General features: G+C 40.7%; 1 long non-coding RNA gene across 1 annotated transcript; it reads right to left on the bottom strand.

The window, feature by feature from the left end:
* Positions 1 to 5069: 5069 nt before the first annotated feature.
* LOC309491861 lies at positions 5070 to 6223 on the bottom strand. Its single transcript, XR_014203350.1, has 2 exons — positions 6165 to 6223; positions 5070 to 5568 (listed from the first exon to the last, which is right to left on the bottom strand). It is a non-coding gene; the product is annotated as an uncharacterized lncRNA (long non-coding RNA).
* Between the last annotated feature and the right edge of the window lie 2022 nt (positions 6224 to 8245).

The raw sequence follows: 8245 nt of genomic DNA, 5'->3' as shown, positions 1-8245 counted from the left end.
TCTCCCAAGAGCCTGAGACTGGGAGAGAGTTCTTCTCCCAAGAGCCTGAGACTGTTGTGTTACCAGACTTGGAGTGTTGCTCTTGTTGGTGTATGTGAAGCTTAAATGTGTTGTTACGGCTGTAGTGGCAGCTTTGATGTGTTAAGCTTAAACCGAGGTCAACTTAAATGTCTTGTGGCTGTAGTGTACAGCTTTGAATTGCTTGGCCATTGTTGAGTGTTGGAGCAGTAGGGAGTGGGTGCCATTTTTCTTTTCTCCTGGTTTTTTTTTGTGTTAGTTAGGAAGTAAGGTAAGAGTTGTGTTGTTTATTGTTGTAGGTTAATTAGGTTGTCCTTCTACCGGCTAGTGATCTTTTGTTTGTTTGGGCTTTTACCTGCTCCTGAAGAACACGCTTCATTTCTTTTTCTTTTGGAGCTGTTTGTTTAGGATTCTTTTTGCACTGTATTTATCACTTATTGTAAATAAATGTATTGGAAATCTTACTTTGTGTATTGTGTGCTGGGACTCAGTATAGGTTGACTTTTCTTTGTCGCTGTTCATTTTTTGCTTTAAAGTGACTTTCCCTTTTGCCCCTAGAACATGAATTGGGAACATAACACTGGTAACAGTGGGTATTGTGTAATTATTCTTCTAGAATGTAGTCTTTTCTCTCTCTCTGTTTTGCATGCGTGGTCATAATCATTATTGTTGTTGTTGTTGTTATTATTCTATATATATATATATATATATATATTTTGCCTCTGTCACAGTGTATTCAGTGTATACTGTTCATAGGCAACACCAATAGGTGTCATGTCACACAAAATAAACATATGACCACTGTTGTACAGTATCCATTACTTGGACTATTTAAATGTAGTATTAAAAAAAAGGCAAAAAGATCGTCGCGCTGCAGTGGGAGTATGCCCGGCCAGATCAGCCGATCCGTCTAGCGATCAATGGGTGAGTTCCTGCCTGTCCGCATTCAACGACAATAGTAAAGGGCGCTCGGCAGCTATATAAAAAAAATTACAGAGGGATTTATGGATATCTACTTTTGTTATCCTGTAAATCAGAATATACTGTCAATAGCCTTAAAAAATGATTTTCGCCATGTTTTTTGGAATAAAATATTATATAAATCAGGCTAGGAATAATATATTTACAAATCCCTTTATAAATGTCTTCATACTATAACTCTCTTCTTCTGCTGGTATAAAATAACACACAAACTGTGACTTTTTTTTATTCAATCTCAACAAAGTTTTGCCTGGTGTTGGTGGTTGCTGCTGCTTGACTGTAATTTCATTGAATTACTTTGAGTTTCATGTTTCAACCAAAGAGAGAACAACAGAGTCAGGGAAGAAAATCATTAAAGAACAAATACTTACAGGGACGGACGCTCAATGTCACTGTGGAAAATGAAAACATGAACCATCATTAGAACATGATTATTATCAACATGTAAAGAGTCGATTCACATCCGAGTTACAATCCAGAGCAAAAAAGAGAGAAACACAGAAAACACTCTGAAGAATCTGAACAACTATCAGAAATATAAAGACTAACAACTGCTTTTACTGGACAAACTACAACTGACAGAAAGAGAAACACCTGGCATAAATAAAACCTGGCACACAGACTCAGCGTTTAGGCCTTTTCACACTTGACTAGTTACCCCTGGGTCATTCTAAACCCCGGGTAAACAGAATCCTGGGTAATCTTGCTTCATGTTTCACACTGCTCATCATTTATCCTGGGTACTTATTAGCTGATGTTAAACACTGTACATTTCTAAACCCTAGGTTAATGTTCTTATTTGCATATTCATGGTGTCAGTGTCACTGATTGGACGAATACAGCACACAACTAGTTTAGATAAAGCATAAATCACTTTCTAAACTGCTAAATAACAGATCAGAGATAAAACATAATAGCAGATTTGTCTAGTTTTAAACAATAAACACGAGATGAAAATGTAGTCCAGTGAGATATTGGTCCCTATCTTGCACCCAGCGCAATTGACTTTGTACACCAACGCATGTATCATTCCTATTTTGCACCCGCGCACAGCGGACTTTTCCCTCCACAGAAGCACGTCGGTAAACTAGGAAATGCATTTGCGCTCCCGGGGGCGGTTCAGCGAAAAGAGGAGGCGTGTTCCGGCGCAAACGTTCCCTGGTGCTATTTTGCAGTTTCACAAAACAATTCCGCCACTGACCAGGAAAAGCCTAGTCTAAAGTCAGTGGCGCGTTGCGCATGTTATTCATATGCTATTTTAAGGGCGCATTCTTGGCCATAATCAACATAGCTTGTGTACAACGTCATACACTTTGAGTATGACGCCGGCGAGACCACAACATTGCCCAACATCAAATGGCAAACGTAATGCAAGCGGAACGAAACTGCTCGTTATTGTGTGGTTGAAGGACCGTTTATCAGTTTGGACCAGTGCAGTGCGAGCCGATCGTGATCATGCGACACTGTTACTACACAGCGCTGTGTGTGTACGTACGCGTCTGTCTGTATACGTATGCGTGTGTGTACGTACACGCGTGCGTGTGTGTACGTACGTACACGTGTGTGTGTATGTACGCGTGTGTGTGTACGGTTGATGTACACACACTCACACTCGTACGTACACACACACACGTACGTACACTCACACACACACGTACGTACGTACACACACACACACACACACACACACACATTCGTACGTACACTCACACACACACACACACACACACACACACACACACACACACACACACACACACACACACACGTACATATGTACGTACGTACACTCACTCACACACACACACACACACACACACACACACACACACACACACGTACACACACACACACACACACACGTACGTACACTCACACACACACACACACACACACACGTACGTACACTCTCACACACACACACACACACACACACACACACACACACACACGTACGTACACTCACACACACGTACGTACACTCACTCACACACGTACGTTGACTCACTCACACACACACGTACGTACACTCACAAACACTCACACACGTACGTACACTCACACACACTCACGCACGTACGTACACTCACACGCGTACGTACACTCACGTACACTCACACACAATCTACTCAGCCTGAAAAAAAAAACAGTCAACCGAGCAATAGCCCTCAACCTCCTTCTCAGAATAAAGTCCCCGCAGGACTCCGCTTCGGCCATCACCCACAGACCCAGGTGGGCAGTCCTTGTATACTTCAGTGCAGTGCAAGCACAGAGTCAGCGAGTAGGGCACCCGGAACTCTTGCCTATCTTGTCTGGAAAATGCACTCCAGTTCACAACACCTAATTTAGATAAAATACAGAACAAACAATATTGAATAATTTTAAAGAGAGGCATTAACATAGTACAGAGTCATACAAGGAATTTCTTTTTTATACATTTTAAACATATTATAGGAAAATGTTAGACAAGATATGCTTGAGTGTTATTGGCTTTGTCTGTAAAATACCTAAGAGACTTACTTTGTTTAGGAACAACAAACTAGTTAAAAAAGTTTGTCAACACAAACTTTAATTTGGCTTGAGAAAGCCTATCCTAAAAGTTTGAAATAGTTTTAAAAGCTTGAAGGTTATTTATATATATATATATTTTTAATATATACCTTATATTTATATATATATTTATATATATTAATAACAATAATATCAGAATACATTTAATCAATGTATTCATAGGAAAAGAATATCCTACAATATATCTTTGTATATCCTAGCCTATATTTCTTCTCCTGGTTTAGTTTTGCCACTATATTTCTTTTTAAGGGCCTCTGTTGTTTTAACCTATATCCTAATCCCACCAAAACCACAGACACCACGCACACCACGCGCGCGCGCACACACACACACCACGCACGCACGCACACACACACATAAGCTGTGTCCCAATGTTGAAGGCTGCATCCTTCGAAGGACGCAGACTTCAAGGATGCAGCCTATGCGTCCTCTGAAGGACGCTCCATGTAGCCTTCCTTGGATTTCCTAATTGCGCAGCCAGGTGTTCCCGATCACTGCTCCTGGCGCCAAGCAACAGTGCGAGAGGACAGCTACTATCCTGATCATTCATTTTGATACAGTAAACAGCTATGGAGCCAGAATTGGCTATTGTCATTCATTTTTATGTTTTATATTTTACTGGAGGACATGGTGAGGATGTTTTAGCCCCGGCGCTGCCAGGTCATGTATTTTCGGTTTAGCCCTGTTTGAATACAAAACCCAATTGAATATAAAAAGTCCAGTATTTCTCGCGCTCGTCATTGGCAGCTGTCACAGTTGCCAGGCGACAAGAACAATCCTCCGTAGGCTAGACCGGTCCGAGCGCGTCAAATGCGCCCTTTGATATGGGACGCTGCTGTAGTGAGCAACAATTTGTTAATATTGTGACTAATTTTGTTACTTTAATTTTCGGAACTGCATATTTCGTTAAGTATTCACTTACAAATGTGAAGTAACCTACTGAAGTACTTTTTTCCTCACATCACAATATGATTACATTAAACTACACAAAAGTAGCTATATAATGTAACAACCAGATATTACTGTATATTGAAAATATACAGAAGTAAAATGCAACATATACGCAGTAATGCAGTAGTAGCCTAATATAAATGCAGTAGTTATTAAAAGTACTTTTTTCAGAAAGCCGTCGATTGAATCAGCCCTGCAAACCTGTTGGTAGACAACTTAGTGGATAGTGGAAATATGCACTCAAACGCTCTGGAGACAATCCCAGATGATGTCCCACCAGCAGGAGGCCTTAGGGGCAGCCCATCCCGGTCCAGCAGCTCAGCTCAATAGAGTCTACATCATTTTTTTTCTTATTTTATGTATTGTAAAATTAAATGTTTATGTTGATTTTGATATGTTTAACGTATTTTGTAAATAGTTGGAAAAAGTGCTTTAATGTAGCCTATAGAACAAATGATTTTCATTTCCCAATTTTATTTGAAAAAATAAAAAGGTATAGAATTTGTTTCATGCAGAAAGTATTACTGTCATTACAAAAATAAACAATGTCCAGAACAATTCATTCTCTTTTATTTACACAATTAAAGTAGCATAAAAATAAATGTACATAATTTTTCTTTTAAAAAATAAAAGTGAAAAAAGTTAAACAAGAATATGTAGAACATTTTTCAATCATTCTCTCAAGAAGAGAAAACAGCCTGTCCATCCTCTCCCTTCTTTCCTGTGCACTCCTCGCCTCTGCCTCCCTCTGTAGTTGCATTTCTTCTCTGATCAAGTTCAAAAACCCGTCCTGTCTCGCCGCCTTCGTGCTGGTGCTCCTGCTGGTGCTACTGGTGGTGCTGGTGCTGCTGCCCCTGGCTCCTCCTCACCGTGGGCACCCACTACTGAACTCGGCCCTGGTGTGTCCTCAGGGATTGAGGCGATGAGGACAGGGGGGTTGGTGCATTGCCTCTGTCCCAAAACCTCATCCATGAGGACAAACCAGGGCCAAGTTTCAGCAGTGGGTTTCCCACTCACACTCTCACCTGTCCCAGGACACTTGCAATCCTAAAGGCAGAGCAAATGAACCATGGCTTGTTAACAACAACAGGACAATACATTTCAGCAAAGATGTGTGTATTACTTTTCTTATATATATATATATATATATATATATATATATATATATATATATATATATATATATATAAACCCATTTTTTCCTGAATTGTTCTAAAAAAGCAGAAAAGGGTACTTAACACAGAGGAGCAATCTTAAGTGCATTGTTATAACACTGCAAAATATGACACATCAAGACATGCATACAAAATACTTAAGAAATCATATTTCTGTATACTAAAATTTGGTTAAAACCAAATAGCATGACAGCACTACAAAAACACATAAAAGTGAAACCCCATTGCCTTATCTACTGCTTTTCTTATTGTTTTGGGCTTTATTGGGTGAGTGATATTTCTTATAATACACAAGTGCAAATATAACAAATAGGTCGTTAAACTAATAACGTTATTACCACAAGTTTGGCCTAAAACTACATGATAAATGTAGCCACGCAATGGTGACGAAGGAGTTAAGAAGAAGTTTAAAAGAAATTTAACTCTGGTTTCGCTAGCTATTTGAGTAAATTAAAACATAATACTTACATTTAAATGTGAATTTGCTGTCCACCACCGATCTCTAGTCTCGGCCGCCTTTAAAAAATAAGTAAATAAATGCTGTCGTCAACGGCGCGCAATGACTTATGGGGTAGAATAGGCCGCTAAGTGTCCATTTATGTATCCTTCTTTTCACGGGGAAACGAAGGGTGCATTTGGCGTCGCTTTTGAATCAGGGAAGCCTTCGTCGCGGCGCGATGACGCAACCGGCCTTCAAATACGGACTTCGGAGGATGCAGAACTGAATTGGGACAGCCTTCATCGAGCCGCGTGACGCAATCGGCCTTCAAATGCGACCTTCCAAGGATGCAGCCTTTGAATTGGGACGTCCTTCGTCGCGCCGCGGTGACGCAATCGGCCTTCAAATACGGCCATCCGGCCTTCAAATACGGCCTTCGGAGGATGCAGCCTTCACTTTGGGACACAGCTTTAGACCTACGCTGTCCTAGTTATTTGTGTGATATGATGAGTAAAGTTAGCACTACACGATCTCATTTTTACACCAAATAACATCACACTAAACGCCACTTCAGAATTAAAAATGGTCAAATAAAATGTAAATAAAATTAGAACAAAAAAAGAGTAGCTTGCCCGTAATGTACTCACCATGCAGCGATGAACATGAAAACATGCTAGAATCACGTCATGACTTCACGCCACTAACCAATGAGAAGAGATGTTGGCGGGAAGAGACGTGCAGCCCCGCCCCAGGTGCGGCCCCGCCTCGATTGACGTCATCACTTGCCACTAACCCAGGTGCACCCCCGCCCAAATCTGCAGGCTGCAGCCAGGTGCTTCTCAAAAGTAACGCAAGTTATACTAGAGGTCATTCTGGCGTTATGCACAACCATGCTATGGTTAGACAAGCAACTATAAAACTTAGAATTTACACAAATAGGCTGAATTACCTGTCGAGAAGAAAGCAGGCAACTTTGGCGTCCGTTTTAAAATCTTTGCTCCTCATGAGCTCTTTCCATCTGGGAAAAGTTACTCCAGTATTGACTTTGGTCTTGCTGATTTGCCTGTCGCGTTGACGTTTTAATTCTCTCTTTCGCTTCCTTGGCGACTCTGCTTCATGTCCTCGAGAGTAGGCGTGATCCTCTATCAGCAATCTTTCAAATCTGCCGGCAGTCGCGAGTAATCTCCCCCTCGCATTCGTCTCTGTGTCACTGAGTGTAAAGCGCGAAAGGTGAAGCTTGAATTTACAGGTATGTCCCTCTTTGGCTAATGTAGTTTCAAGATGGAGGGGCAACATGGCGACCGGCATTCGAACCCCTCACCCATACATACATTTTTAGTTTACAAACTAACTAGTAGTAAAGCATCAACATATAACTATGAGTTAATGATCTAAATGAGCACATGATCATGTTTTAACAGGCGGTCAGATGTTTGTCTGTGTTTCTCTTTCTGTCAGTTGTAGTTTGTCCAGTAAAAGCAGTTGTTAGTCTTTATATTTCATAGTTGTTCAGATTCTTCAGAGTGTTTTCTGTCTTTCTCTCTTTTTTTGCTCTGGATTGTAACTCGGATGTGAATCGACTCTTACATGTTCATAATAATCATGTTCTAATGATGGTTCATGTTTTCATTTTCCACAGAAACTTTGAGCATCTGTCCCTGTAAGTATTTGTTCTTTCATACTAATGATTTTCTTCCCTGACTCTGTTGTTCTCTCTTTGGTTGAAACATGAAACTCAAAGTAGTTCACTGAAATGACAGTCAAGCAGCAGCAACCACCAACACCAGGCAAAACTTTGTTGAGATTGAATTCAAGAAAGTCCATTTATTGCTGTGTGAAGTTTGATCTGCAGAAATAAATGTGTGTAAGTCCTGGTGTTTGTGGCTGGAAGGACGTTCGGTGTGATTTTGTGGAGTAACACGTGTTTGAGGATCATCATTCCTGTGAGAGAATCCTGGTCCTGATCCTGAACATCAATGAAGATGAAATGATCCATTGATGAGAATGTTGTTGAAGCCTGAGACGAACCGCTGAAGCCCGTTTCCCTGTTCCTACAATCCTGATGATGATGATGATGATGATGATCAGGAACGTTCCTACTCCACTAAAT

Source organism: Leuciscus leuciscus (assembly GCF_965113295.1).
Source record: "Leuciscus leuciscus genome assembly, contig: HAP1_SCAFFOLD_645, whole genome shotgun sequence".
Lineage (NCBI taxonomy): Eukaryota > Metazoa > Chordata > Actinopteri > Cypriniformes > Leuciscidae > Leuciscus > Leuciscus leuciscus.
The sequence above is the reverse complement of the archived record's forward strand: the minus strand, read 5'-3'. Positions and strand labels throughout refer to the sequence as shown.